The following is a 5,371-nucleotide window of genomic DNA, read 5'->3' as shown; positions in this document are numbered from 1 at the left end:
CTCCTTAGTGATAGTGCAGAAGACATAATGTATATTGTAAATCTGTAAATGATAAACACATAACAACACTTAGCAAATATTCGATTTCATTTCAAAACACTATATGAATCGGGTCTTTATTCATAAGTGGCTCCCACTAGTTTATCTAATTTATTCAACCCCCTACGTGAAAAATTAAGCATTCATAATGCTAGTGGGAATAGGGATCCTACATTCCATCACACAACCCCGGCTGTGGCACGAAACGCCATGTAATGTTTAATAGGCAGACAACTCTTGTCAATTACATCTAATGTTATTCCCTAATCAAACTTTAGCCTCTTGAATAATTGAGTCATGGTTGTGGCACGATAAACTCAATATTCTAAGTCAAGTCTAACCCAACATTCCGTACAATTGAATCAGTCCCCAAAGGCCCACGGCTGTGGCACGTAACGACCTTTAGATTCTTATTCAATGTACACATCTCTATGTAATAGACAAGTATTTCTTATTTCGAAATCAAAGCCCTCGGCTGTGGCACGAAACGACAATGATTCAAAAATAAGAACTATTTTCTACCATGTTGGAAGGCTATGACCGACACAAGCCCGTTGTGTCATTGGCCAATTACTACTTGATATTATTTAATTTTAGAGGGATTATATTACGTTACAATCATAATCATATTATAAAGAAATTCTTCCTTTTAAATTAAATATTTCAAATCAATAATCAATAATCAGATGATTCCCAAATCGGGTGGAGCATTGTCAAGAGGCGTCACTTAATAACCCTTTCTTACAGATAGAAATTTGTTGTTGACAGAATCATCCTTTCTCTCATATCGAAAATTCATATTCAATTACGTGTTTCATAAACACAAGAATCTCATGATTGTATTCATAATATTATTATTAAGGTTATGAAACAATTTCACTACACTAGGTTGTCTAACGAACGCCTTATGTTCATTTAAGTTCACCTAAATCTATCATCTCATGATAAACTAAGCATATATCACATATATCAACATGAATAAACATCAAGGTAGGCATGTTAAATCATCTAGCACATTAGTCTAAGCATTATACATCTCTATGTATCACATGAAGCATTTAAAAGCAATTAAAACAGTCAAAAACAACTTTAAAACACTTCATGGAAATATAAATAGTTCAAAACTTTTATATAAACTAAAATTGATCATACCATTAGATCCGTCTCGAAAAAACGAATCCAACGGTATATTGCACGCCCAAAACGGAGTTACGAAACTCCCAGAAAATCAATTTTAAAATCATCAGAGGGCTGTAACGCATTTCAGGAACGCGTTACAGACCCTGTAACGCATTCCGGTGATGCGTTACACCCCTTTTAAGCCATTAAAGGGTGTAACGCATTCCGTGAATGCGCCACAGGTGTGTAACGCATTCCCGGAATACGTTACACCCCTATATTTTTTTTTCGCCGCCTGACTTTTCTTCTCGGTTAACGTGCATGACAGACCTGCCATGTCTGTCTCCTCCGTGCCATCAACAGAAATACAGCAGACCACAGCAGGTACAAGCAGATGCAATATATATATACTTACAATCAATTTATATATATATATATGATTTATTAATTACGAATTTAATTGATACAACTTCAAAAATTCATAATAAAAAATCTATATATCACAAAATTATGAAAAAAATACCCAGACGATCTACAAAACTTGTAGAACCCAGATAAACATTCAAAATTATTCTGAGAAACGATTTCTCATCAGGCAAAATTAATCCATAATATAACTTGTAAAAATCATAATTAATTCATACAAGCACATAAAATTCTGAAATTTTTACCACAGATCTATATGCATACAACCTATGCTTTGATACCATTGTTGGATTTTTAAACGCAGCGGAGCGTGGCAAAACACTTTTACACATACAAAAATCCAAATAAAAGCATATAAATCGTGAATAAAAATTCGAGGGATCGAATCTAACCTTTTAAAATAATTCGGAGACAACGATCAGAGATCCTTAGCAGTTGCTCCTCAAGTGTGAAGCACTCCACCAGTATCCACCAAGAAAATGATGTTAAGAAGGTGGAGAGAATTGGGTTTTCCAAACTTTTTGGGTTTTCGGGTTCGATGTGGGTTGGAATAAAATAGGGTCTATAATAGTGTATTTATAGGCAAAATTTTCAGCTGAAATTTTCCCATAAATAATATTATTATTATCCCATTTATTATTCTCATTAATAATTAAAACACCTTTTAATTATTAATCCTTTTTCTAAACACTTTAGAAATAATTCTCTCTCTTGATTTAATTTCCAAAAATTAAATCCTTAATTAATAATATTAAGAACTTTTCTTAATTTATTTATAATCAATTAAATCTCATTTAATCAATTATTAAATTTGCCAATTAATTATTTATTTCATAAATAAATAATTATTAGCCATTATTAATTAATTCCTCCACCATTAAATCATTCTCTTTTTATGGTGTGACCCTGTAGGTTCAATATTAAGCCAGTAGTAGAAATAAATAATAATAAAACTATTTTATCATTATTTATATAAATTCTCTAATTTATTAAATATGATTAATTAATTAATCACATTTATTCTACATCGTGAGTGATGCTTCTCAACATATCGCGACTATCCGGATAATATGAATTCACTGCTTAGAATACCAAGAACCTTTCAGTGAATAGTTACCGTACAATAAACTCCTTCTACCCTACAATGTTCCGATTAAATACAAGGCATGGATCTCGTGTCAAGCCTATCTAATTCAATCACTTGCTTACCATTTACTATGCGTAGTTCTATGCAAATTAGAAACTCCTTTCTAATTTCATTCACTCTGGCCAGAGATTCCTGAACTAGCATAAGTGGATCAGCCTTGAACATTCGCTTCCTTCACTGGAAGGGGTAGATCCTATATTGATCATACACTATCTTCGTGTACAAATTCCTATACCCAGAAGAGCCCTAATAATTGTCCCTGGAGACTAAGAACTAAACCAAAGCATAGTTCAGTGTACACAAGATGACTATGATGACCTCAAGTCTAAGGATACTTATACAACTATCACTAGGTGAACAACTGCTGACACGTGAGTGAACTCCATCAGTTGTTCAGCTGTGCGAGTCATGTTTAGTGAACTTATTCTATAATAAGCACCTACATACTAGCTATAGTGTCACCACACAAATGTCTATGAGAACAGACATCCTTCATAATAAAGCAAGCATAGTATGTACCGATCTTTGCGGATTATTAATTACCAGTTAGTAATCCTATGACCAGGAACTATTTAAGTTTAGAGTTATCATCTTTTTAGGTCTCACTATTATGATCTCATCATAATCCTTAAAAAGCTTTACTCTAAACTATGGTATATCTTATTTAAACACTTAAATAGATAAAGCCCGTAAAAATAAAATAAGTCTTTTATTAATATCAATGAAATCAAAACAGATTACATAAAAGTTATTCCTAAATCCTTATACATGATTGGACTTAGGACATATTCCTTTCAATCAACACCAACACACATATTTTATCTATTTAATAATTTCCATAATTATATAATTAAATAATTCAAAAGTACACGAGACGTTATATCTCACATAATTGGTGTCTATTCAGCTTCTATCTCTTTTGTGGATGTCTTGTAGTAGGGTATTCATGCAACAAAAGTTGGAGTTTACTAGTTTCGTGTTATCTGATTAGTTGTCATCACCATTGCATGTTAAGGTTAAGAACAATGACTTTGAATGAAGTAGTAATGAAGTTAGAATCCCATATTTGTCTCGTATAGTTAATTCAACCTCAATTTTCAAAGTTCAAGTTAGTTAGTATAATTTCTTAGTTATAATCAAAACCAATTTGTTATTCGTCTTAGCATTGAACGATAGCCATATCATTGTTGCATAAGTGCATAGATTAAAGTTAACCTAAACCAGTCTCTGTGGGAACAAATCTGATTTATATCTTATATTACTTGCGACCGCGTATACTTGCGTGTAATTTAGCGCGTGTTTTCGCTCTAACATATTTTTGGCGCCGCTGTCGGGGACTCGGTGTTAATTTTTAGTTTATGTGCTTAACATCAGTGGTCGTTAAATTTCACTGAATCAGATTCTTTTATTTTCATAGTTTACTTGTTTGTGTTTCAGGTACTCATTACAATGGGAGATCCAGCAGCACCAACAAAAGCTTTGATGGATTATTCTCAACCGAAGATCAACGAGATTCAATCTAGCATTGTCTGGCTAGTTATCGCAGCTAATACCTTTAACATCAATCCTGGCATAATTCGGATGGTACAGAATTCAATCCAGTTTGGGGGTTCTCCAACGGAAGATCCTAATATGCATATTAGGGATTTTATCGAAATCTATGACACCTTCAAGTTCAACAATATTTCTGAAGATGTTGTGAAGCTGAGACTTTTCCATTTTTCTATGAGGGATAAAGCTAAGTGTTGGTTATACTCTCTACCAACAGGTTCTATCACTACTTGGGAGGATCTCACTCAAAAATTTCTTACTAAATTCTTCCCTATGGCGAAGACAGCTGCAATGATGAATGTTCTTACTCAATTTGCGCAGCAATCGGGAGAATCTCTATGTGAAGCTTGAGAGTGCTACCAGGAGATGCTTAGGAAGTGTCCTCATCATGGAATGCCTGATTAGATGATCATCAATTATTTTTACAATGGTTTGGGAGCACAGTCTAGACCCATGCTTGATGCAGTATCATGTGGAGCATTATGGGCAAAGAGCTATGAGGAAGCTTATGCTCTATTTGAGATGATGGATGTGAATGAATATACGTATCCAACCTAGAGATTGCCACAGGGCAAGGTAGCAGGAGTTCTTGAAGTGGATACAACTACAGCTATAGCTGCTCAGCTAAAGGCATTGTCTATGAAGATCGATTCTCTGGCTAACTATGGAGTTCATCAGAGGATAAGTGTTTGTAAGCTTTGTGCAGGTTCGCATGCGATGGAGCAATGCGCTATATTTAGTGAACCGGCTCAGTTTGTGAGCAACTTTTAGAGATCAAAGCAATCAATGCCAGACACTTATCATCCTAACAACTTGAATCATCCTAACTTCAGCTGGAGCAACAATCAGAATGTGATGTAACAGCCGTTCCAGAAGTTTGGAAACAAGCAATTCAATCCTCCTGGTGTTCAGCAATAATTTGCACCCAGACAACAACTCCAATTTCAATAACAAACTCATGGAGGTGCAGGTCTATCTTCGAATGAAAAATATGAATAGGAGGAGTTACGGCTTATGTGCAAAAACCAGGGTCTTATATGCCAAAGCTAGGTTATTTCTATCAAGGCTCTGGAGAACCAAATAGGGAAA

General features: G+C 34.3%; 1 non-coding gene across 1 annotated transcript; it reads right to left on the bottom strand.

Moving 5' to 3' along the window:
• Positions 1–4,570: 4,570 nt before the first annotated feature.
• On the bottom strand, positions 4,571–4,677 carry LOC141709852 (small nucleolar RNA R71). Its single transcript, XR_012570408.1, has one exon. It is a non-coding gene; the product is annotated as a small nucleolar RNA R71 (small nucleolar RNA).
• Between the last annotated feature and the right edge of the window lie 694 nt (positions 4,678–5,371).

This window comes from Apium graveolens, chromosome 2 (genome assembly GCF_009905375.1).
Source record: "Apium graveolens cultivar Ventura chromosome 2, ASM990537v1, whole genome shotgun sequence".
Taxonomy (NCBI): Eukaryota; Viridiplantae; Streptophyta; class Magnoliopsida; order Apiales; family Apiaceae; genus Apium; species Apium graveolens.
The sequence above is the reverse complement of the archived record's forward strand: the minus strand, read 5'-3'. Positions and strand labels throughout refer to the sequence as shown.